Source organism: Ictidomys tridecemlineatus, chromosome 2 (genome assembly GCF_052094955.1).
Source record: "Ictidomys tridecemlineatus isolate mIctTri1 chromosome 2, mIctTri1.hap1, whole genome shotgun sequence".
Taxonomy (NCBI): domain Eukaryota; kingdom Metazoa; phylum Chordata; class Mammalia; order Rodentia; family Sciuridae; genus Ictidomys; species Ictidomys tridecemlineatus.
Genome location: NC_135478.1, coordinates 103,090,321 through 103,118,049, shown reverse-complemented (window position 1 = coordinate 103,118,049; position 27,729 = coordinate 103,090,321).

Genomic DNA, 27,729 nt, shown 5'->3' with positions numbered 1-27,729 from the left:
ACTGGCTGTCAGGATTGACTGCTGTGACCATCATGGGCCCCGCCTGTCCCCTGCCCAGGTGCCGAGGCTTGGCTGGGCAAACAGAAACGATTATTTATTTTAAGTTCATGTGGAACATATCCATCATAGGATATGTTGTTCTGTGTGTGTAGGTGTGTGTGTGTGTGTGTGTGTGCGTGTGTGTGTGTGTGTAATTGGTCACAGTTTTCCAATTCCACTTGCAGTGAGTGGCTGGACCACTTCCCCAGCATGATGGAGGGTGAGACGCCTGTCAGGGAACCACAGGTCCCCTGGCTGCACCCATTCTGTGCCCACTTGGGTTCCTTGTGTGTTCAGCTGCCAGCAAACCCTAGGCACCTGTCCCCTTGGTGAGGACCTGAAGGCAGCCGGAGAGCAGCTGTGGAGAGGATGAGCAGGGATCAGGGGAAAGAGCAGGGCAAGAGGGGAAGACAGAAAGGGGAACCACATGGCTCCCACGTCCTGGGCAGGGCTGGCTCCCAGCCTGGTCACGTCACAGGGGAGCTGACCCTGGGACAGAGAAGACACAAGGCGTTGCCATCCAGCAGAGCTCCACATGGCCAGCACCAGGACTTGGACAGGACGGAGGTCACACCACAGCTGCCAGGACATCTGGTGCCTTTGTGGCCACCAGCCTGGCCCTCCCACTCCTGGGACTCCCAGGATGCAGCCTGGGCCTGGGCCTCCCTCACTCAGTCTGCCCTGTGGGCCCCCTTGGTCCCAGACTCCCAGGCTCCTTCTTGCCCGGGTCCTGGGCACAGGGGCCTCCCTCTGCTCCCGGAGCCTGCCAGGTTGTCTCACCAGCTTCCTGTCCACTGGGACCCAGGCCACTGCTCTGGCAGGCAGGCAGGCCATCCCTGAGCACTGTGGCCTGCAGAGGAGCCCCGAAGGCCTCACCTCGCAGCCACACCCCACCGCCCCTCCGCACTGCCCCCTGCCCCTGCTGGGAGGATGGAGCTGCACCTGAAAATGACCCAATGTCTCAGCACTTTGAAGATCTTATTCTATATGATTCCACTGTATGGTTTGCAATGAAAGTCTTCCTTCATTTTGTTTTCTAGTTTTCTCTCTTTCCCTACATAAAACACATACACACCCCAAAATGCTATTACACCCCCCCCACACACAAAAAATAACACACATTCTATGCACACTCAAACACACATTCACACACACACTCACAAATACTTACACTCAAACACATCTCAAGAACACACAAACTAACATACATACCTACAAATACCCAGACACACTCATACACACACTCACATGACCCCCACAAACACCCACACTCACGCAACCTCTCATACACACACACTCACACACCCTTTCAAGATATCACTTGTTTTAACAAATTTTATTGTGCTGGATCCCAAAATACTTCTCTTTCTGTGTCTTCTGCTTGCGGTTTATTCATCTTTTTAAATTTGTGCTTCATACTTTTCATAAAATCTGGAACTTTTCAGCCCTTATTTCTGTAGTTGTGTTTGAATTCTCGCTTTTCTCCTCTCCTGTTTGGACTTCAATCACATCTAGAAGCTAAATATAGGATGCTGCAGAGGAACACATTATTTTTCTTCAATAATCAAAAATCACACGCCTCTACCCAAAGAATAAGCTGCAAAATGAAGCATAGAGAAAAATGATTCTTCAAAAAGCAAATATCAACCCAAAACACACAGGGCCAAAGACGCCTTTGTACCACCAGGCCGCGAGAAGCAGCATCGGTCTCGCCCATGATGGCTTCCCTCACACCATTCCCCTCCCTCCCGAAGCCCGTGTGCCAAGTGTCCTTAGAGTAATGCTTGAGGTTTCCAATTTAGAAATCCCATAATAGACACAGAGAGGTATTCTCTTAAAGCTAGACTGTATCTATGTAAGTCAGCATTTAGATAAGACAGTAACGAGGCACAGGATGGTGCATCATATTGTGTGTGAAAATTCTAGCTCTGTTCGTCCTCCTAGGCAGATGTGCTCACATACTGACATGTAAATATTTTCCCATCATTCACTCATTCAATACACAATAAACGTGGCACCGTGATGTGCACTAGAATTGCTCCCCAATAAATAAGTTGCCTCTGTGCTGCCTTAAGTGCTAAGCTGGGGGTTAGTATTGCTTCAAGCATTTCCTGGTTTTGACGTCTTCATCATTTTCATAGCTGACACCTACCTAATAGTGCAAGCCAGCATCTACACAAATGTCACCTTGGGTTGTCCTGAACTTCATCAACCCGTCTCTGCTTCTGATTGTTTTCTCTTTGAGAAGATTGACTGGTATTTACTCCCAAACTTATTTTAAATTAATGCTTGATTTCTAGCACTTAGAAAAATACATAACATGAAAAGTGCCCACAGGTCTTCCTGAATTAAATGTCCTTCTCACTTCAAAGGTTGGATGTTTTTCAAAGTGCGTTCTTAGGTTGTGCACACAGGAGCCACCACTGCACCTTCCGGGCTGTTGTGTGCATGGGTTTGAGGACTCTCCTCAGTCCTTTGTCCTGGTGTTGGGGGGCTCACTCTTAGCTCTCCATTGGACCAGTCGACCTTAGTGTTCTGAGACTGGTTGACGTGTTACATACCGCCACAAGTGAGTAGTGTGTGTGTGTGGTGGGGGGGGGGCGCTCCTGTTCTCCCCGGGCACAGATTGAAAATCAATTTGTCTGGACAGCAGGACTTGTTCCTTCAACACCTTGTGATTGAAGCCAAGGGGCAGCTGCCGGCCACATCACTCATGTTCCAGTCAATAAGAACCTGAAAATCACTTCTGGTCTCACAGTCCTGCTCACACCTGTGCCCATGAGAGAAACTGATGGTGTCCACAAGCAAAGAGAATCTTGAATTCCCGTCTGATTCTTGGTACGGCTACCCACAGGTGCCGAAATCCACCTCTCCAGATCACCCTCCAACCTGAGGGCAGCAAAGCCCGAGGTGGGTCCTTAGGGTAGTGCAACTTCAGCTTCCACCCATCCAATGAGGTATGGGTGCAGCTCCATTTCACCTCAAAGACATTCCCGCATGATGACGGGAGCTGTTCTTGTGGCTCCTTTACTAAACAATCAGTGATAATAGCGTGTCACTCGATATAGGACATGAGGAAAACCCCCATCCTTCTCTCTGGTCCCTGGGGCCATTTCTCAGGTGGTATTTCTCCCTGCCAAGGTCCTTATTGCCTTAACACAGGAGAACCCTGTGGCTAGTTAGGACTTGGGAAGGGCTCTGTGGGAAGCAGGGTCAATTGCTGCAGAGTCTAGAAAGAGACCTCAAAGTGCAGGCACCTCGGGGTTTCGGGGATTCTGTTTAAAGTGGCAGGTGGCTTGAGGGGACAGGGAGAGCAGAAGGAGTGTTTCCTGACCATGCCTCTTTGAAGCACAAAACCTTACAGCAAAGGCATGTCTATCTGAATCTCTACAGTTTCCATGTTGGGCTGATCCGCCAAATAATCCATACAACATGAGAATTCCAGGGGAGCTCATTTCCCCATCTTGGCAGGCAGGTAGGTGCCCTCAGACAGGAAAAAAAAGACCTAAAGAGACAGTTGAAAGAAAGCACCTTGCTCACAGTTATGCAAATCACACACTGGGCACGTCCTAGGGGATCTGAGGATTGCAATGGGCATCTGTGCACATGAGGGAAATGAAAAGGATGGATGGAGCTGCAGAGGTCCCCTGCTCATTTCTTACAGAAGCACCAGGTCACGCTCTCCACAATGAACTGGTCTGTGCTTATGAAGTATGACGGGGCCTTGCAGGTGAGGCCATGCAGGGGTGGCCCTTGGCGGAACACCCTGAGGATGTAATAGCCAGGACTTCACAGCATGAGACCTCGGGCCCCAAACACTGTGGGTGGAGTCCAGGAGTGGAGGATGTCGGCACAGTCACGTCAGGAAGGAATGAGAACTTGCTCAGGTGGGTAATTCTTCCCAGCCAGTGGAAATGCCCTTGTGTGTTAGTGCTCATGGTGAGTGGACCATGCCAAGGCACCTTGCAGGAACAAATATGGGGTGAGACCCTCCAGGTTGTCCTGAGACAGTCTCCCTCAGGATGGTCAAGGGATGAAGCTTCAGTCCCTAAAGTCCCGGGGTGCCATTTTTGGATGTGTCTGCTAGCCAGTGGACCCTCCAAGGCAGAGACACTCAGAATAATTACACTCAGAATAATTCGTAATTATTCTGACCTCTAAATAGCAAGCATGGTTGTGACATAACACACGGGAATGCCCCAGGGTAATGAAGATGGCATCTGTGACTGGGGCCAGTGGTTTAGTCAGCTAGTTCATTGCTACAACCAAAAGACCTCACAAGAATAATTTTAGGAGAAAAAGTTCACTTTGGGGATCATGGTTTCAGAGGTCTCAGTTCATGGACAGCTGGCTCCATTCCTCAGGGCTCGAAGTCAGGCAGAACATTATGGTGGAAGAGTGGGGTGGAGAACATGGCACCAGGAGACAGAGAGCATTGAGCTCAACACACGAAATATACACCCAATGCCCGCCTCCTCCAGACACAGCCCACCCACCTTCAGTTACCCCCCAGCTCACCCCTATCAGAAGATTCACCCACGGATGAGGTCAGGGATCTCATACCCCTATGAGGTCACCTCTGAACGTTCTTGGGCTGTTTCACACGTAAGTTTTGGGGGACACCTCACATCTGAACCATAACAGCCTTGTACATCTCCAGAGAATAACTCTGCCAAGGGCTTTTCATATATTACCAAGACGAAGAGGTAAGGAGAGGGCTTTTGTGAGCCAGGAGATCTGTAGACTCTTTTCTGTTTCACCAAAAGTCTACATAGTTAAATTGGCCAAAAAGTACATTTTTGAACACCAGTCTTATCAGTTGGAATTGGTCTCCCCACCCTAGGGTACGATGCATAGTGGACATTCTAATGTCCACATGGGACTCTCATCAGGAACAACCAAGCTTTAGCTCAGAGACCGGTCATTCTCTGGGGATTGCTCTGCCCAAAGGGAACCATCTCTCAGTGTATGGCCCCTGGGCAGCTGCATCCATCATGATAAATAGAGAAGATAGATTCTGTTGCAACTTCTTTGCTCAGGGCAGCTGTGAAGAGGCAGCCCAGCCCCGGAGAATCCCTTGGGATTGGGACACAGAATTGCAACTTGGTCTCAGAGCTTCATTGCCTATGCTTCTTGCCCTCCGACTCCCTCAGAGATGCTGCTCTGGAGAACTCTGCTTGGTGCACCTCCATCTTGGAGCATCTTAGAGGACACTCAAGACACTTTTTAAAAGAGAATTTCATTAACATGTGGATTGATGTACAGGCACGGCATGCATGCCTGTGACAGCCACATGCCCAGGAGACACCAGAAAAGGCTCAGAGAATTCCTCTACACCAGAGGCTGTAAACATGGAAGACGAGTTGGATGAAGTGAGCTCACAGTTGATGCCTCAGGTTTACAAAAGTTTGCATTCATTACCACTTTCAGTACTAGAGAGCTTGCCTTCAATACAGACTATCTAACTTTAAAATAAAAATTGGAGAAGTGGCAATAAAGGGCATGCATGCCACCCAGTGTCAATCAGCTGGGGGTGAGGTGGTCACCTCTGCCCTCTTCAGCCAACGTAGGAGCCCTGGGTGAGCCAAAATCCCCACTTCCTGCCATCTCACACTGTTTAGTGTTCTTCATCTCCATAACCTGCCTGGCCCTGCAGGCAACTGGCTCTGTGGCTTCTGTCTTGCCCCCCACTTTTGTTTTTACTGTAGAAGAGACTTCATTCTAAAGGCCAGAGATGGCTGTTCTGTTCTAGCATCTCTCTCTCTTTTTGGAGGAAGAGAGTTCATTTACTTGACCATCTGGCCACGTGAGCTCAGTGCAAGGATGTCCCCACACCTAGTTGCGGGTAGAATGTATCTGCCATGAATTTATCTTCATTCTACTTTCAGAAATTGGACTGAAGATGGAATGGAGTTAAGCTGCTTGGTTCACAGCGTATTTGTTTTCATTGCTGAGGTATGCAAGGCCCCGCTCTTGTTTTATTTATACTATTAATTTAAATTATCTCCTATTCTGCGCTCCTCCCCCCATCCCATCAGCACGACTGTAGCATGTGGTTTGCTTTCTTGAGACCATCTGCAGCGTGTATCATGCATGTAAATGAACATGCTGTAACTTCCATCTGCATAGTTTGAACCTGGTCTCATCCCTGTTTCTAACATTTTTCAATTTGACGTGTCTGTAGGAGGCACATGTTCACCTAGGGAGTGTTTTGTTTTGACTGTGTGAATGTACTTTAGCCTCAAGTAAAGTTCTAATTATCATAAATATCTCTTGGCCCTTGGTAAACCGAAGCTGGGGTGGAGACAGAGTCAGTGACCTCTGGTCCATCAGGACTCAGCGGCTCCTTTTCATGCATGCAGTGTCTACCCTCTCTGTGCTCTAAGGTCAGCTCCGAAAACCAGAAAAGCTCTCCCCGTTTCCCCTCCATGAAGAGTGTTTTGCATTGAGCACTTATTGTTTTTATTTTTATTCTTTGGTTGTGATGAGTTTGTCATCCAAGGATGCAACTTTCATTACCTTCATAACGTTCCTTAATCTTTTCCCAGTCTGCACCCACTAGGGCAGCTTTTCCTTCATCAGCTACCTCCTCCATTGCAGACCCGGGACCTCAGGGCCAGAAGCGTTCATTACTGTCTGGTTCCTCCAGCTGGGGACAGGCCTCAGCTGCAGATATGGGGAAAGCAGACCTTGGTTTCTTTGGTGGGTGCTTTGGCTGGTTCTACTGGCTTCCCCTCTCATGTACGGGGCTCTCAGGTGTGAATCCTCTTGGGAGAATCCAGGCAGGTGAGAAGGTGTCTAGTTAGGATACGTGTTTGATCACTGGAAATATCAGGGCTTATAGCACACAAATGACTCTGAAATGAATGTCTTAGTTTCTTTGATTTCTCTGCAGTGGGATTACCAGGGAAAGATGAAATATACCCCCGAGTCCACTCTGAAAATAGCAACATAACTCAACTCCATGTCCTCAAAACAGTTGGGCTCAAAATTGAAAGGAATTATTTTGTCCATCGTTAAGAATATAACAGTGGGACAGCTATAGGAGATCAATTTTAAATCCCCTGAGGCTACAGGAAGGATTTTTCCTGAGGCTCTTTTCCGGTGGGGTCATGTGTGTTTGTGCCATTGCCTCTCAATAGAGAAACCAGGCAATATGCAGAGTTGACATCTAAACCAATTACTAGCAACTGAAGCTGATTCTTCTAAGGATGTGTAATTGGGACATGCCTCTTTTTATGGATATGATTTTATTTTTGACTAATGTAAAATAATGACAGTCATGTCCTGTGCATTATCTCACACCGTTGGAAGAAAATGAATTTCCTATTTTTTCTCTTTTTGGGATGAAAACACATTATTAAAATTTTGACGTGAAAAATCTGCATTCTTTTTTTGGTGCACGTGGGAGATTTAACAGCAAAGCACCACCTGTTCATCTGTCCCCAGAGCACAAGGGTAATGACACCGTCCCCATATTACAGAAGACAATACTGGGGAATGGAAGGCCCGTTTCTCACCCTGAGAACCCGCAGCAGCCTAATCCTGAGGCTTCTTCATTAAAACGAGTGGATGCCACAAATCATGGTAAAATGAACCATATCATAAATGTTGATGTCCTTAAAAATAATGCTTTTAACTCCTATAAAAATACTACAGTTACACAGTTCACAAAGTAAATCCAGTGTGTGTGTGAGTGTCAGTGAGTGTAGGTGTGTGTGTGTGTGTGCACGTGTGTCCATGCCTCCCAGGAGCACCCTGGGCCACTGTCCGGACCTGGGCCCAGGGCTTCCCGCTGAACAGGACATGCTCACTGGTGCTCTCTGGCCCTTCTGTCCTCTGTGGGGAGGGTGCAGGACTGAAGACATGGGATCTACACAAGGTCACCTCAAGTTCACAGTGAGCTTGGACATGCCTTCCCCTTCTCTTGGGGTCACGTCCAACCCAAATGGCAGAGGTGTCACAGATGATTCCTCATCTGTGACTGTGAGGACCAGGTTAGCGCTCTTGGCGCCTGGCCTTTTCTGCACATCTGTTTGCACGTTTTGGGAGGGGTCACCAAGCGTTTGAGAAACAGGAGTCAGCATTCACACTCGTGACGATCGTGCACACGTGTCTGGAGTTCCTGTGTCTCTGGAACACCTGGAGCTCTCACCTGCTTTTCTGAGGGCCTTGGGGGCAGATGAGCTCTGGTGTCCCTTTGGGCAGGGAAGACACCACGGTTGCTGTGACAAATCTTCCTGCCTGTCTCATTTCTCTTGTAGCAAAGAAGAAAAAGGATCCTTTCTCATATCTGTGGCTTCCTGAAGACAGCGCCACGGATCAGCCCTGGAAACTGCTGATTTCAAGAACAGTCGCCCCTGCAGGCCTGTGGCTTTGCATCCTTCACCCTGAGTTTCTTTTCTGCCTGGAACTCCTCGGCCCCAGTCCCCATATCTGGGGCTCAGAGATCTTGTTTCCTGTCCCTCCAGGTGCCAGTTTGTCTCCTGTAAACTCTCTGCCCTCCACCACCTCAAGCAAACCCTGGCTCACATGTGGCTGGAAGAAGTCACAGGAGGTGACACCCTGCTTTCCTCCTAAGCCTTTACCACTGTTTTGGAAAACCCTGAACCGATTGCAAACAAAGGCTGTCCTCCCTCCCAATGTAGAAGCATCAACAGAGGTTAGTGCCCACGTGTTGGCTGGGGGCTGCCTGCGTATTGACTTCTCAAACATCAGAACAAATTTAATTGTACAAACAATGCATCACATAAACATTTTTCCGGGAACCTCAACAGGATGCTTATATCTTCATGATCCTGAGTTTTGGCTTTAGACATATTGAATCATAGTCCCAGTCTGTCTATGTGTTAACGTAAAATCTACCATCCTGTTTTGGGTGCACGGTTCCTGAGCATGGACTTTCTGTACAATGTTAGGTGCCAGATCTCCAGAACTTTGATATCATATTAAACCGAAGTTCTATGCCCACCAGCAAGGATGCCCCATCTCCCCAAACCCAGAGACTCCAGCCCTTCTACCTCCTGTCTCCGTGAACATGCACACTCTGGGGACCTCCTATAAGCAGAATCACAGTATTTGTTTTTGTGATGGCTTTTTCCACTTAGCACAAGGTCCTCAACGTATATCCACTGAATCATCTCATTCAATTCTTAGAAAAATATGGAGAGGTGATCTTGTTTACAGGTGAGCAATCTGAGGCTCAGACAGGTGTCCATGCCACCCAATAACATGGATCAGGGCCAGCATTCAATCGCAACTTGAACCACTCTCGCGTTACCTATGTGCCTGCCTTTCCCCCAGGGTCTGTGGGAGCTCCACGTGTCCCACAGACTATGGCATCTTCTCCGCAGTGTTCAGATTTCTTTTTTCCTATTTCAGTGACAATTTTCTCCTTTCCACTATTTTGGGAGAATTGGGCTCAGGTGCAAATATCTAATCGCACTTCTCCTCTGACGTTACAGTAATTCCATTGTCCTCTTATTATCTTCTTTCCCTCTGCCACTCATCCTAGATTCTTCCTCCCACATCCTTCTCTGGGACCAGCATCTTCTGGAACAGGGACGATGTCCTTATAAAGCCCACAGGGCTGCGTGTGTCTGTTCACCTCACAGAGAGGGCCTTGGGGTGCTCTTCTAATTCTACATTAGTCGGCCTTGTTCCTGGTTTTACCCAAGTCATTTTGCACTTGGTGGGAGGTCGACAGATTGACAGATCTGTAAAGCACATCCTGAGAATGGGCAGATTCTGCCTCCACTTTCCTCCATGTTTCTCTCCATAGAAACATTCCAGCACATGCTGGAGACCAGTCTAGTATTGACCGTCAAATATCTAAACTGCATGTTGAACTCATTCCCTGTTCTTATCCATCAGTGTCCCGGTACTGGGATGTGGCTTTAGCATCCTGTCATGTCCCTCTCTGACCTCATACATACCCTTGTCCCCAACCCTTGGGCTGCAGACTGAAAATCGGTCACACAAGGCCTGGGTTCTGTCCGTGTTCAGGAAACTGTCAACACTCAGCCAACCTCCAGTGAGCCTCCATCTTTAGCTGTTGGGATTCTTCCTGTCCCTCTAGGTTGATAACTCAGTGTTCTTCCTCAGCCGGGGCATCTGTGTGCCATCTCCATGGCTGAAAGATTGTCTGCTCCATCCCTTGCCTTCCTGCCCCCCTAGGTTGTGCCAAGCTGCACAGGCTCCACTACCCCACCTCAGGGACACTCCTCCTTTGGGGTCCCTGCCTCTTGCATCCCAGGTCTCTTTCTTTCTTGGTTTACTCTGCCTGTTGGTGAAGCACTTTCCCAACTGTATTTGGGGGATTTGCTGCATGAGAGTTTTTTTTCCAGTTTTCTAAGTTGCAAACATCTTCATTGGTACCCTACATTTGGCTAACGCACCCACATCAAGCATGCAACTGGACGTCAGTCTTTGAATGTGAACACGTTGCTCTATGATTCTCCGACTTTCAGTATGTTATTGAGGGAAAGGAAATTATGCTGGTTCCAAAATAATAAAGCAGAAATAAAAATCCTTATCCCAAATGATTAAAGGAGACTCGGCTGTCGATGGGCAGGCAGCATAGACAGGCGGGAGATGGCAGAGGCTCTGCCCCTGCTGCTGGCTGTGTCTACTGTCTTCCTGGGACACTCCAGTATTTTATACTCAGGAGCATCTATGCTGTGTGAACTGTAGGCAAAGAACACTCACGGGTTCACACTCACCCATCTGTGGCCACTGTTGGCTCTGCATAGTGGGGCCAGCTCTTCTCCACCCCTGGGGTGCTCAGGGTCCCCACTTCTTACACTCTCACCTCCTCCTGAGACAAGACCACCCACCATTATTGCCCACAAGGGGCAAAAAGTGCCATCTAATATTCTCTCACACTCAGTCTGCTGGTGTTTTGAGCGCACCTTCACGGATGTTGACGGCACATGAGTCAGGCGGGTGGAGGCCAGCGGGGGGGGGGGGGGGCTCTCAGAGAAACAGCCTAGGCATCACAGCACCCTCTTCTTGGCATCTAGTGGGGACTTAAACTAGGGAAGGCTTTGACATTCCAGGAAGCTTTACTCAAACCAGAGATGGTGGCCTCCTGGGTGCAAAGCAACCCTTCCCCAGCAGGCTGCGATGGCTCCCTTCCTCCACTGGGTGAGGAGAGCCACCTGGAACTTCTGGAGAGCCAATCATGAGACTCCTTCCGTGCTCACTTTGCGGTGGAGGGCACTGGTGGCTGAGGCCTAGAAGCACAGAGGTCCCTGGATACTCTTCAGCCGAGCTGACAGGAGGGAGTGGCCACAGAAGTCCACCAGCGAGTGCCAGCCTCCTGTTCTGTGACTCAGAGGATGAGCAGGTGCACACGTTAATGAAGACCAGAGTCAGTGCCCTCCTCCAGCTTCCCAGAGTCTGATTGTTTTCTACTTCGGTTTGACATTTTTATTGTGCTTTTCATAGTTTATGGAAAAAGAAAATAACCAACTGTATTTATAATGTGAAGTTATTTGCATATGTCATGTTTACTATTCTCAGTGCTGTGAGCTCTTTATAGAAATTAATTCTAAACAGCTGTGCATGAAATTCTTTAAAATATCTGGTATGTGTGCCCTTCATGAAAAACTCTTTCTCTGGAAGAAATGGGAGCCTGTTAGAAACACGTTTCATTTTTCTGCTGAGCAGTCTGTTCTATAAACATCGTCTCTCTCTTTTTTTTTCCCCCACAAGGAAACTAACTTTATAACAGAAAGGGATGGGGGAGGCGTCTTTTGCTGCAGGGTAATGGGCAATGTGCATCAAAGTGTGTCATGTGGCTCAGGCTTGGGGACCCATTACCCAAGCCGGTCCTGTCGGTGCGTCACACCAGCAGTTCAACCAGAGACACTTTTAGTCCTAAACAGCTTACTTACTCCTGATTTTAACAGGAGCATGTCTGTATTTTGCAGAATCAATAACAAAATGGGTTTTCCCTATGTAGGTCTTTTGCCATCTCATTTTTGCGAATTTGATTATCTTGGTGAAAACCACTCCAGAAAACCCATCCATGTTAAATACTCATAATCATAGATACTCTTGGCTTGCAGCAAAATCCACAACACATTCCCATCTCACTCTCACACATTTAAATGCAGGCCAGGGGAATGAAGCAAGGCCAGTTTCCTAGATAAGGATGCGGGTACCACCGGTGCTTTAGAAGAATGTGGTTCATGACTTCAGAAATTCTACTAGAATCTCCCTTTTCCTCTGCACTGATTCTGGGAGAATGATACTCCATCCTCCACAGTAAATAATGAAAAATGGTCAGTATCAATGGAGTGGTCCCAGGATGCAGAGCCCAGACTTAGAAGTAGCTTTCCTTCCCAATATTTTTTTTAATATGACAGTTTTTTTAGAACATAAGGGAAGCGAATAGGCTTATAACTTTTAAATTTGTGCTTAAACAAATTATAGTCCGCTACTTATTACTGTGTGTATACAGGACTTGAAAAACTGAACACTGGAGCCCATGGATCTTCGGTGCATGGTGCCTTCAATCAGCACAAAGTGAAGAGAGTCACACAGGTAACCTGCACAAAGGTCCCCTGGGGGGCAAGCAGGAGTCTGCAGAGGCTCTGCACACCCCTTCCCACCCCATCTCCTCACCCCCTCCTGAAATATCCATGATCTCAACACAAAAGATTTGCTTGCTTCATAGTTAGGCAAATGTGGAATCATGAAAGAATAAACTGGGTTGAATTGTGTGGATCACGACGTTGAAGATGTATGTGGGGGGATCGTCTGTGTGTTTGAGTGTGATTTAGCTCCTGCATTTTCGTCCCACATGGCTTACAATCATATGGACATGCCAAGCTGCATCTGTCCACCCGGCTGTTGATACACACCTGGGCTCTTTCTAGTTGGGGGTCTTTTGGATACAGCTGCTGCTATACACATACCCTGGTGTGCACTTTTTGGTGGCCTTAGGCTGCAGTTTGGCTGGCATTGACCTAAAGGTGAAATCACATGTTTGTGAGTGTGTCGAGGTTCTACCTGAGAAATGACCATGCACATGTTGCGCTCAGAGGTCGAGACCCAGTTTCTTCCCACCATGAGCTCATGAAGGTTCTATTTGCCTCACAACCTCCCAATGGATTATCAAGGTTTGAAACTGTAGCTACAGAGATGGATGTTTCAATTTCCATTGTGCTGGTAATTAATGAGTAGTATGGATGTTTCTTGATATTTTTAGGAGACCTTTGGATATCTCTTATGAAGTTCACATTTATTTCCTGGCTTTTTTTCTGTTGAGCCATACGCCATTTTCTTATTGATTTTAGAGTCCTTTATATATTCTGGGTATAAGCCAGGCGATTAATATAGAGCTTGAAATAATTTATTCAGTGTCCTGGCTTCTCCGTGGACTCCAACACAGTTAAGTGATGATCAACTTTGTGGTCACTCATGTCTGATCTTTGCTTGTGTGTGGAGATTTTCTCTGCCAAGGTCCTCTACATCCGTCACAGTGTGGATGACCTTTACATCTGAGTGTGGCATGATTAATGACCTCATGTGGGATTGCTGTCCCCATGTTGCAGCCAGTGCACCCTCCCCGGTGATGGCCAAGATGGTCTTCCCTGCTCTCTGCAGTGCCAGGTGTGCCTGGCAGGTGGAGGCTCCTGGGTGTGAGTGAGCACCATGTTCTCTGCGGATTCCAAGGGTTTGCTGCCCTCATCCTGCGTCTTCATCTGTTTGAATTAGCTTCACAACAAGTCTGGGCAAGCATGTTTCCTCCACCTTGGCTCTGATTCCTTCTAGTGCTTCCTGATCTTCTCAATCTCTACATTCTCATATATCTTAGAACCAGCATGCATATTTTGGCCAGAGCTATGTCAAGATTCTGACAGGATGTGCATTATTCTAGGATCAATATGGTGAAATGGACTTCTTCCCTTTATCCTTCTTCCCACATTAGCTCTCCTTTTATACATTTCTTTAAAAAATCCTCTGTGGAATTTTTAAACATTTTCCTTGTGAATTTTTAATCATTTGTTTTTGCGGATCTTCCTTTAGATTTATTTCTGGTATTTAATTTTTTGGGGGGGGTCCTGTTGTAAAGGGCAACATGTTGAAAATCATTACAACACTTTGTTGGTACAATATACGGCTGGTATCCAGACAAAAAATGCACCGATTTGGTAATCAGCAACCTTGACAAATCTACTCCTCAATGCTATTTTTTTTATAGCTGGTTGGTGTTTTCACTGTGTATGGATCTGCATGTGCATGTCCATATACATTCATGTTATGTCACAATCATGAATTTACTTCTTCTTTTGCCTTATGTAGATAATTCTTTGGACTTGGGGACTGACCAGGTCCTTGGTGGAAAGTTGAGTTGAGGTGGGACAACACGAAGCTCCTGCTATTCCCAAGTCCCAGGAGACAGAGTTCAACCTGCAGCCGTTAGGGTTAAGAGACATCCACGGAGCAGACTGACAGACTCTTCCCACAGAGCAAACATCCAGAACTCGTGGTCTTTCTATCCCTCCCCTCCTCCACTTTGATGAACATTTAAAAACCCCAGGTAGAGAGGGCATTAGTACTAGGGAGGGAGTCTGTAAACTCCAGCTATCTGATGAAGGAAGTTCTGGACTCTTCTCATTTTCTACCCATTAAAAATGCAGAGTTGTAGTTTTCAAAGAATTGTAGCAACAAGTAAAACCAGGCATTTTATATATATATATATATATATATATATATATATATATATATATATATATATATATATTTTTTTTTTTTTCCTGAGTCTATTGAGATGAACACAGACTCTTATTTCTTCATGGGTCTGAAAATTTTCATCATGTTATTTTCGTACCTAATATATAATAAAATATTTTATTTTGGTGGCTTTTTAAGCTAGTCATAATACAACATCTTTACGCATTCATTCATATTAAAATAAAAGATTTAAAAGCTATGGCGTTAACTGGCTTGTATAATTCACCCTCAGAAGCAGCTACTTTTCTGGGTTAGCTTCTTGATTCTTTTGTATAGACCCTAAATTAAAATGTGCAAAATATAATCATGTGACCCTTCAAATCCTTGATATTGTTTGCTTAACAGTAAATGTGCTTGCCTAAAAAGAGAAGTTATTATTATGGTATGGAAGTCTGTGGTGAGGAAAAAAAAATAATGGTGCAGAATTCAACTGAAGTCTTGAACGTAATCTTCAAATCCATTGAAGACGCCCATTTTAGCAAGCCTGGGAAACAGTGAGGTGCTTACAAATCAGAATTGGGACACTAGCTCAGGAATGCAGAACAGAAATAGGCACGCAGCTGATTAGCAGAAAAACGTGGTACAAGGGTAGGGACACTGCTCTGGGGTCCCTTGTCTCTGTGGGCATTTGACACATGTCCCAGGGCTGGGGACAACTGTGAGCCTTCTCATACTGCTGGTAATAATGGTAAAGAGAACAGATGTGGTCTCCAACTTCTCTGCTGGGGAAAACAGGCCAAGAACACAATGACAGGGGACAGGCAGTGGTAAGGAGGATATAGACGCACCCCCAGAAGACCAGGTGTGGGGCTGGTCAGGCCTTGGGCAGTTGGAGGATGCCGCAGTCTGGCTAGGCACAAATCACAAGCCACTCAAGAGGAACAAACTTTATTTCTGAACTCCACCAGCACACTCCACACAGGCTCCCCAGGAACTTTCCCAAACGCCACACAGCTCCTCCAGGAACCCACCAACCGGAAATCCCTCCTCCAGCACTTCCCCAACCAATACAAACTCTTCAGGAATCCCCATGAGAGCTCAACCGGAACTCAAAGGGAACTCCGCAAGAACTCAAAAGTTATTATCTTAATGGCTCGCTGGTGTCACCTCTCAACCACTACTTCTGGCAAAAATGCCATGCATCATCCCAACTCGGCTGTGGCCCTCAACACCTCCCACCTTCTGTTTAATTAAACAACAAACAATGTGGCTTAGGGGCCTTGACTGTTAGGTTGTCCAATACTACAGATGGTTCTTACCCCTCATTGGATGAGCTGACCTCAAGGCGTCAGCCTCCTGTCTTAGGTTGGTACCACTGCAATTGGATCTTACCCATCATTGACCACTGGTTCAGAATACAGCCATACTTGTGGATAGGCCTTTGTAGCAGTTAGGGGGTGAGGTTCTTTGCCTCACCTCTGTTGGCCCCCAAATTTGGCCTTGGTGCCAGTGTGTGGGGGTAAGGTTCTTTGCCTCACCTCTGTTGGCCCCCAAATTTTAGACCATCACTAGCAGAAGGGAGGAGGATGCAAAATGCCATGACACAAAGCGAAATGATGGCACTTTTTGGAAAAATTGTACCACCGATGACACCATCTGCAAAGATATGCCAGCACTACCACAATTCGCTGCACCAACAGATAGTTCACAATGCATACAAGTGATACATAGTGCAGGCAGGTTCTGAAGCAGTTCAAAGCAGAGGAATCCATCAATATGTCCATTTCCTCCCAAAGTAAATTGACTCTTTGATTGAGCATTACTGGTTGAGTTATTATTCATTGATGCATCAGTTTAATAGCTATCATAGAAGCTGTACTTTGATTTTGTCTTTGTCTTCACTGGCACTGGGATGAAGATAGGAATTCTGGCAATGATGGATAAAAAAAAATGTAACATTCCAACAGGTAATAAAACAATTTTCTGAACAATTTACGTTGTCCTGAACAGAATTATTAAATATAATGAAAAGGAAAGGTGAAAGTAAACAAACAGATCTGTTAACCTCCTTTTTGTTCACATATTAAAACAATCTTCAACAGCTGTTTACCCAATTTAAATTAAACCATTTAAATCACATGAATAAAAAAAAATTCAGATCCATTTTTTTATGAGCACTCCTCTTATATGATATATGGACATACACACATACAGATATACAACACAAAACACAAGTGTGCACAATAACGCACAACACATAAGACAATAGTAAAGGCCTTGTAGCTTTACACAGGTAAAATCTCCATTGCAATGTTTAAAAATTCCACAGTCAAAAAATAGAACTGATGAGAAAAACATTACCTAGGTCTGTATGAGTTCAAAAAATAAAATAGACCTTCATGATGTGGGAAAAGGCAATAATAAAATAGATATTGAAAAAGACATCTTGGGTACCACCTGGGTTTGACTGGTCTTTGGATATACCATCCTTTTTCCTGTAACTTGCATAATGGGCCTGAAGGTATTCCCACAAGCAAGCCCCAAGGTTTTTTTACATTTGAAATAGGCTTTAATGGTGTTCATTATTTATTAGCCTCCAGGTGTGGGAGAACCGCTGTTGCAGATGTAAGGATATCAGCTGTTATGGATTTGAGCCAAGTCATCTTCGTTTTGCTCTGTAGAAATCGCTTTAGTTAGACACTCTGGAATCCAAATCGGCTGCTGTTCTCCCTGTGGAAACACACAAACAGAACCCCGACTTCAATCACTGGGTCAGGACCTTTTCATTTTCCTTTTAGAATATCCTTCCAAAGTACCCTGGGCTTATGTACATTTTATGGACACATATGCCTTTCTGCAGCACTAAGCCCTGATGAATCCAAATTTAAAAAGTTTAGAGTAAAAAGGGTTATTTTAAGTTTATCTTCGGGGGATATACACCCCTTTCCAATTCCCACTTTTTGCTTTAATAAGTACATTTTAATAGTTTGATGAGCTCTTTCAACTATGGCTAGTCCCTGAGGATTGTATGGAATTCCTGTTATGTGAGTAATGCCAAATGATGAGCAAAATTGTTTAAAAGTGGTGGAAGTATAACCAGGACCATTATCTGTTTTTAACTGGTTTGGAACGCCCACAGTGGCAAAATTTTGTAAGCAATGAGCTACGGTATCTTTAGTTTTTTATCTGGCATGAAGGGAACCCATCAAAAATCTGGAAGAAGTATCAACTGTAACATGCAAATATTTTAATTTTCCAAATTCTGGCAAGTGTGTGACGTCCATCTGCCAAATATGGTTGGGTATCAATCCTCTAGGATTTACTCCAAGATTAACTTCTGGTAAAAAGGCCACACAATTTTGACATTGTTTTATTATATGTCTGGTTTGTTCCTTAGTTATTTTAAACCGCTTTTGTAAAGTATTAGTATTGACATTGAACTTTTTACAAAAATTTGTAGCTTCTTCTAGTGTAGAGAAAATATGTATGTCATGTGTAGTTTTATCTGCTAAATCATTGCCCAAACTATGAGCTCCAGGCAATCCTGTATGTGCTCTGATATGTCCTATAAAGAATGGATCTTTTCTGTCCCAAATTAGACTTTGTATAGTGGAAAACAAAGAGAAAACAGTAGAGGAAGGGGAAATCCTACCAGCATCTTCAAGGGATACAATAGCATTAACTATATACTGACTATCAGAAAATAAATTAAATACAGAATCTTTAAACATCACAAAACCTTGTAATACTGCATTAAGCTCTACCTTTTAGCTTATTGTTTGGGTACTAAAAATGTAAAAATTAGATCAGAGGTAACTACTGCTGCTGTACCATTATTTGACCCATCAGTGAATATATTTGGAGCATTCATGATAGGTGTTTTTCTTGTCATTTTTGGAAAAAACTGTAGGATGAGAAAACCAAAAAGACAACAAAGGGTTAGATGGTAAGTGGTTATCAAATGAAACATTAGATTTACACATGATTATTGCCCAAGTATTTAACTCATTAGCTAACTCATCAATTTGATCCATAGTATATGGAGTAATAATTTTATTGGGAGAAATTCCAAACACTCCCTTTGCTGCTTTTATTCCTTTGAGTATTAATTGTCCTACAGCCTCAGGATACCTAGTAAGAATAGTGTTAGGAGAATAAGATAAATGTATCCACAATAATGGACCTTCTTGTCAAAATACTCCTGTAGGAATATTTTTTGTTAGTAGTACAATAAATAATAAAGGCAAACTTATATCAATTCTATCCAAATGCATATTTTCCATATATGATTCAATAATTTTTAATGCCTTTCTTGCTTCAGGCGTTAGCATTCGGGGTGAATTTGGATCTGATGGACCTTTTAGGATATCAAATAAAGGTCCCAATTCTCCTATTGGTATGCCTTGATCAGGCCTTATCCAATTTATGTCTCCTAATAACTTTTGAAAGTCTTTAAGTGATCTGAGTTGATCTACTTGTATTTGAATTTTAGGTGGACGGACCATGGTTGAGGATAATAGAACTCCTAAATAATTAATTGGAAAATTTAATTGTACTTTATCTATTGCTATCTCTAGATTATAATTTTTTACTAAATTTGTAAGTGTGGCATAACATTCTAGCAATGTGTTTTTAGCTTTGTGTGCTAATAATACATCATCCATATAGTGAAATATTTGTAGTTCAAGATTTTGATTTCTATGTGGCTGGATTGCTTTGTTAACATAAATTTGACACATAGTTGAGCTGTTAGCCATCCCTTGAGGGAGTACTTTCCATTCATATCTCTGATCGGAACCTTCATGATTTAGTGCAGGGATAGTAAATGCAAAACATTGCCTATCCTCCAGATGAAATGGAATTGAAAAAAAAAACCAATCTTTAATATCTATAGCTAAAACATACCAGGTTTTTTGCAAAGCAGACAATTGAGGACTCCATGATTGAGCAGGTCCCATAATAACCATCTCATTATTAATGGCTCTTAAATCTTGTAATAATCTCCATTTACCAGATTTCTTTTTAATGACAAAATAGGAGTATTATGGGGAGATACGGAAGGTTGTATATGTCCCTCCGCTAATTGTTGTTTAACCAGGTCATGGGCTGCTTGTATCTTTTCTTTAGTCAGGGGCCACTGAGGAACCCATACTGGTCTTTCTGAGTTCCAAGTAATTTTTATTGTCTCAGGAACCTCTTCTGAAAACCCAATCCATGTCTATTTATTCCTTGATCTGTTTGAATTGGTGCTGCTATACCTTGTTCTTGTTCTCCTAATCTTTTTTTCTTTCCTAAAACCTTGTCTAGCCCTAACAGTGGGAGCACTTGGATTGATGATATTTGTTAATGTCAAACCTAATTGATCTAGGACATCTCATCCTCATAAATTTATAGGAAGATGATCCAATACATATGGCTGTATAGTTCCTTCACATCCTTCAGGATCCTTCCAATCTAATACCATTGCACTTCTATGGGGATTAGTTGCCACTCTTAGGCCTCAAAGCGTTTGAGAGGCCTGTTGTAATGGCCAATGTTTCAGCCATTCTTGACGAGATATGATGCTAAGGTCTGCACCTGTATCAAGTAGTCCATTAAATTCATATTCTTGAATATTTAGTTTTAGCATTGGGTGAGAATCTAAATTTAAAGACAGCATAGAACAATCTACACCTGTGGAGCCTAATCCCCTAGAACCTCTTTCTACAGTACTACTGGAAAATTTATCATGCAGGCTGGGTATTATTAATAACTGTGCTATTCTATCTCCTGGTGAAATTACTGATATACCCTCTGAAGAACTAGCTATAATTTTTATTTCACCCTCATAATCGGGATCAATTACCCCAGGACTTATCCTAAGTCCTTTTAGAGTAGAAGAACTGTGTCCCAATAATCAGCCTACTGTTCCTTGGGGAAGAGGCCCTTTTACCCCTGTGAGGATGATTTGAACTCCCATCTCTGGTGTTAGTACTGCTCTGGCAGAGGCACAGATATTCAACGCTGCACTCCCTCTGGTTTGTCTAATGAGGGATCTAATGGAAAATGTCTCCTGGGCACTACCTTGATGGTGTCACTGGGTTCCTCCAGTGCCCAGTATATTTGTGGTTGTGGGCCCCGGAGCATTGGGCCCCCCTGTCCGTTTTTTTTGGCAATGGAGCCTGATACCTTTCTCCAGGATATTGTGGGTAAACACCTAGTCCTTGTTCGTTTTTTGATAATGGAGTACCCTCTATGGTGGTTTGAGAATGGTATTCATTATCCCAATATCTCCCTTTATGGCATCGTGGGCATATACCCAGTATTCTATTCCTTTGATATCTAGCTTTGCTAAACCCTCCTCCTATGGGGCAATTTCTTTTAAAATGTCCTGTTTGTTCACAATTGTAGCATGTTTTTGGCCTGGCATCTAAAGCCTGTTGTACTGCAGCTGCCAAGACTTGCCCTTGTTCATTAATGTCTCTACAAAATTTAATATATGTGTTTAAATCTCCATGTTTCCAATGTTCTAATGGCCTCCTTGCACCATCTATTTGCTTGCTCCAAGGCTAGCTGTTTAATTAATGGCATTGCTTGTTCTGTGTCCCCCAAAACTCTGGTAGCTGTTTTAATAAGCCTAAATTCAGCGTAAGGTTCATTAGCTTCTTGTATTATCTTAGATAATTGACCTTGTAAATCTCCATTTCTTTGTAAAGTCTTCCATGCCCTAATTGCATCTGCAGCAATTTCTAAATATATAGCAGGATCATATTCAATTTGATGCCGTTGACCCTCATAAGGTCCTTTTCCTAACAACATATCTGAATTTCTTTGAGGGTAACCAGCTGCTGCATTTCGCCTAGCCGTCTCCATGCAAAATTCCTCATTGGCAACCTTCCATAACAAATATTGTCCTCCATTTAGCACAGATTTACACATGCTAGCCCAATTTGCTGGTGTCATATCCAAGTTGGTAATAGATTCGACCATGCTTACAGTGAAGGGTGCTCGGGGACCATAGGTTTGCTACAGCCTCTTTAAGTGCTTCACTGTTTTGAAATCTAAAGCATGGTGAATTCGCTGCCCTCCTGACTGCTCAAATACAGAGCATGCTAATCTTTGAGGTCCTGTCTCAGGATCCCATCTATCAACTACGGGGGTTGGGGGCCCCATAGGATATGTTGTCCCTATAGGTGGAGCAGTTGGTTGGACACATATGCACTCTGGTGATAGAAAGGTGTTAGTAGCAGCCTCCTGTTGTAACTTTTTCCCTGATAGTTCTTCCTCCTTTAAATTTTCTTCCTCTGTCTCACTAGCTCGAGAGACCTTCTTTTTTACTTGATCTAAAATGTCTTTCTCTATGGTCTGAACCTCTAACAATTTACTTAACACTCTTTCAGTTTGTTTTTTACTAATTTCTAATCTACTATAAAGATAATGCAACCCAACAAGATAACACAAAACAAAACCGAAACAGAATGAAACAAAAATGGAACAAAAAATTCGTTGTATCATTTTTACTATTTCCTTGAAATGTATTTTCGTGGTCTATCTCTCTTCCTCAGGGCCGAATAAATTCAAACGTTGAGCCAACCATTTTTCCCAGTTTGCCTGAGAAAGTTCTAGGGATAGGCAGCTTGAAACAAAAAGAAAACAAATCAAAACAAGAACACATTGTTTTTTAAATGGTCACCCATTCTCTCACCTTCCCTCAGGGGCGAGGAATTTCACTTACCTCAGAGCTTCAGGCGTTCCCCGCATGGGCCACCAATTGCCGCAGTCTGGCTGGGCACAAATCACGAACCACTCAAGAGGAACAAACTTTATTTCTGAACTCCACCAGCACACTCAACACGCTCCCCAGGAACTCTCCCAAACGCCATGTGGCTCCTCCAGAAACCCACAACCAGAAATCCCTCCTCCAGCACTTCCCCAACCAATTCGAACTCTTCAGGAATCCCCGCGAGAGCTCAACTGGAACTCAACGGGAACTCCATGAGAACTCAAAAGTCTTCATCTTAATGGCTCACTGGCATCGCCTCTCAACTACTACTTCTGGCAAAAATGCCATGCATCATCCCGACTGTGGCCCTCAACAGGAGGCGACACCTATGCTAAGGGTCAGCACTGAAATGAAGTTGGAAATAACGTGAGCTCCCGGAGATCACATGGCTGGGCTCGGCCAGGTGGATCACCAGGAGAATTTCAGCCAGATGGAGGTCACCCGAAGGTAAGGCTGAGAGAGTGTGGGACAACTAGGTCTGTCCTGACCCCACAGTGTGGGGAAAACATGGGTCAGGGGTAAGATCTACATACAGGGAGGCCCTGCCAAAGGCCAGTGTGGGAGTGGCTGCAGTATACATTGGCAATGCTGGGGGGGGTGCTGGAGACCAGTGGGTGGTGGGACAGGGCGCTAGGGAGTAAGATTTGCCAAGGTGTGGTGCTCACGTACTTGGGTGAAGAAACAGGTAGACCTCGGGTCCTGAGGGCTGGCTTCCTAGAGATCCTGTTGGTTTGGCAATAGATCCCCTGTTCCAACCCAACTGCTTGGTTGGAACAGGAGCTGTGGATGCCTGGCAGTACTCCATGTCCTTGTGCTCCATGTCCTTGTGCTCCATGCCCGGCCTCTCTGGCCAAGTCTCTGCTTCTCCTTCTGCAGAGCTCTGCTTTTTGCCATGCCAAGCAGGGCACCTTCTTCACAGCTTCATCTGGATGGCAGAGGTACCTGAGGGCTCTATTTGTGATGCCCTACATGCAGATGCGTCTCACGTGGCCCATGCCACTGTCACTCTAACTTGGAATCCAGTTGATAATAGTCTCCATGAGGCTAGAAACCACTCTTTGGATCCAGCAGCAACTGAATGATTCTGAGGCTCTGAAACTCAAATGCCTTTGGTGACCCCGCAGGTCACGTAAACCTGGGAGCCATCATGTTGAGTCAGTGCTTGATAAGGTGGCTTCCCTGTTTCCAAATCACACTTTCTCCAGTTGCACATTTAAAAGATGCTGTATGGAGACCGAAGACAGATGTGGATACACTGGGTCCTCATACTGTTCCCTGTACTTTGAATACGTGAGGAATCTTCCATAGTAAGAAAGTTTAAAAAGAACCATCTGCAGCCAAGGACACACCATCCTTAGTCTCCTAGTTGTGGACACTCTGTGCTCCCACACACATCTCTGTGGCAGATGGGTGGCCCCAGGCTCACACTTGGGGTGAAGGAAATTGTTTATCTCCAGGCTGCTTCCAATAGACTCTCTCCACATTTTTAAAACTTACCTTTCCAAGAGCACAAAAGTGGGGCATCCAGGGTCCTGCTGTATCCACGAGGCAGGTGACACCATGGTGGGAACATCAGTGGGATTTAGGATAAGAAACTTGCCTGAGCAATGCCTGGTCCCCACTGGCTACTGGCCTTGACCTGGGCTGTGAACAGGGCTCTATGAGGTCATGATGATGTAACAGTGCAAGATTCAAACTCACCTCTGACCAGGGGCTCACACAGCACATGCACACCATGTTTCTGCCCCACAGGGGCAGCAGGTGGGGTTCAGCCAGCCCTTCCTGAGCGACAGGCCTGGGGCTGAGGACTGTAGCTACAGTCACAGTTAACCTACTAGGAAGTCAGGTGGCTAATATACGAATATATATACCAATGCTGGCAGGCATGGGGCTGTTCTCTGAGCAGAGGCCAGGGCAGGGTCCCCAAGCCAGCAGTGAGCCCACGCCTATTCCTGCCTGGGGTCTGCACTCTGGGGTTGGCCTTCATGGGGACTCAGGATCGCAGAGCCAGTGATCACTACATCTTTAAACCATCTGTGACCCTCATGTTTGCTGAGGGCACAGGGCCACTTTCCTTTTTATTAGACTTCAGGGGAATGAAAGCGAGTGTTCCTTTCTTCCTGCCCAGCGAAGGAAGACCTTCCAGGTTCCCTCCTTGCTGGAATGACCAGGAGGCCAAAGGGTCAATGGCAAAGCTGGACAGTGCTCTACTCTGTCCCTCCTCCCCCAGCTGCACTGGAGACAGACCCTCACAGCACAGTGACGATGCTCATCACCAGGGCTGGGTACAGCATGGTCCCAGATGCTGGGTGAACTCCACTCCACTGTGTCAGCCCCTGCGGTCCCCATACCTCAAACCATCTTCCCCCAGGCCCTACCTTTGTTGATCTGTGCCAATGGATTTCTCTACACACGTAGGTGTCACTCAACCTGATCACAAAGTGATGGCCCGGAAGAAGGTGATTTATGAAGATTGGAAAACAAATAGTCTAGCAGTGTGGGTTTTGCACTCTCCTGAGGAATGCCTGCAAACACACCACCCAGACACACAGCTCTCAGTAGGAGAGCAATTTCCTAGTCCTTTGAACTATTATGCCTTTTATCTTTAGAGTTTAGTTGAAGGAATCAACAGAATAAAAAGCGTCAAAAGTGGAGTGGTAGATCCCATTAAAAAGGAAATGAGCAGAGATGAGTCAGGGATATTGTTGACTAGCTCCGTGATCATCCTCAAGAACAGAAAAAATAATACAAAGGGCCCTTATATCTTTGTGCACATGAAACCACTCTTAATTACATTTTTTTTCACATTGTTATTTATATTGGGGTGCTCCCCACCCCTTTCTTTTCTAAACATTCTTAACAACTTCTATTTTCCTGACTGGCTCTCGGGTAAGCTGCTGGCTCAAGACACAGGAAGCGGGGCCAAGCCGGCCTCTTGGGGGCTCTGGGGCTCTTGCCTGGATCCTGGTGCTGCGGTTTTGATCCTCCTGCAGGACAGACCCATGTGAGTATAGCAAGGTGGGGGTGTAATGCAGCAGGGGCTCCCCACCTGAGGAGTGGCGTGGCATGGTGGGGGGCCCTCTACCCCAGAACCCTTGGTTTCTCTACCCCAAACTTAGGATGCCATCTTGCACACCCACAACAGAAGAGTCCAAGGTGCTGCAAGGGGCAGGCCTCTCCATCTTCCCAACACACACCGTCCCAACCTGCAGCACCGCCTCTTAGGTGCGTTTAGTGCCAGAGGGGGACAGAGAGGACACCATGGCTGATGTAGGACACACAAGTGTTACTTTCATCCCCTAAAATCACTTATGTTATAGTATGAGCATGGTGGTCAGCAGAGCAGCTGTCACACAAAGTCGCAATGGCCAACTCCTCCTAAAACTGCCAACACATTCTATACAGCCTCTGGAACTTCAAAGGTTCCTGGTGCTAAAGATGGATTGGAGGCTTTCTAGATATTAATGCAGGACACACACACACACACACACACACACACACACACACACACACACACTATTTGTATTATTTTCCTGAAGACAAAAGAAGCTTTGTGATCAAGCACGGAAGTCTACGGAGCACTTGGCAACGAGAGCCTTGTTGGTGGCCTCCTATCTGCTGCTCTGTCCCCAAACCCCGGCCTCCAGACGACCTTCTCAAGGTCACCTGGTGTGCTTCCCATGGTCTTGGTTAGATGCACACTCACAGAGCATGCACAGAAACACCGATGGGCACACACAGCAGGGGCTTCACACCCTGGCCCTGGGAAGAGGTGCAGAGAGAGGGGTGGTGATTCAGCAGCTTGTCTCAGATGAATGGTCCTGAGAACGTGATGGGCTTCCACTGTGGACCCTGACTCCAGCTGTCCTGGTCACTCCCCTGCTCTTGTGTTTGCAGCTTACACAGTGAGCAGGGCCTGGGTCATCTGGCATTGTACAGACTTAGGACAGTGGGATTTTAGGACATACAGTCAGGAGCTACTTGACCTGCGATGGCTGAAATAATTCATAAAATTATCCACTGGGAAGTTACTTAAAAACCTAATTAAAAAAATATTGAAATGCCCTGTGTTCACCCACCAGCCTTGTTTCTCAGGACCTAAAACATGTGGCAAAACTCATTTCTAAATTCAGTTTGTTGTGAGACCTGGATGTAAATGGGAAGCAACTTTAAAGAGAGCAGGTGGGGGGATGTTGAGTGGAACAGGTCATGGCAGCAGGAAGGGGCAGGACAACCAAACATCTGAACATCTTCTGGACTCCTGAAACACCGGCCTTCTCCAGGCAGGCAGAAAGAAAATTGGAAAAATTCTGGACAGGAGCAAGAAGAGGATGATCTGTTTTTCTGTGGAAGGTGCAGGTTATCAGGTTGGCTGGTTCTTGGAGAGGGAGTGGCCATTCGCCAGACGTGGGGAGGCAGGAACGGGGAGAGAATCACGGAGTCTCCTCCAATGCCAGCCCCTGACCCCCAGCCTCCCAGAGTGGGTGGCTCGTCTCTGAGACATCTCCAGGTGGGGCGCGCACTGTGTTAGTCGGCTCTTCACCTCTGTGACCAAGGCTCCTGACAAGAACCACTTAGTGGAGGAACAGTTGGTTTTGGCTCGCGGTTTCCGAGGTCAGTCCAGGGCCAGCAGGCACCATGGCCCTGGGCCTGAGTGGGGCGGGGTGTGGTGGAGGAGAGCTGCTCAGCTCATGGTGGCCAGGAAGCAGAAAGAGAGGGGCCAAGAATCCAGGACACAAGGTGACGCCCCGGGCACACCCCAGTGACCACTTCCTCCAGCATCCTTCGAACTAGTAACCTGTGGGTCTGCCCACGATGAGGTCACAGCTCCTATAACTCATGATCATAAGATCATGAGTTATCAGGGTTCACTGCTACCAATCACCAACCGTGACACATGATGTAAGTGCCTCTGGACTCCCACACGTGTCTGGGAGCCTGTGCCTGTGTAAGCCATCCACATCAGGGACCGTGTGTGAAAGTGGCTTTGTACTGAAGTGTAAGTGAAAGGTCACCATGTCCATTAGCATTTATGACCTGCTGTGGGTGCCCCAGTGTTGGGCACACAGGTGCCACCATCCTTAGTGCCACCAGGGCCCTGACAGGAAGGTGCTCTCCAGGGGACAGATCTGGGTTTGGGCTTCATGCTGTCCGCTCAGCCTCAGGCCAGCGTTTCCTGCCTTAGCTAAGGGGCTCCGCAGACAGAATCCCACGGCCATGTGCTCAGGCCTCCTGGGATCCCT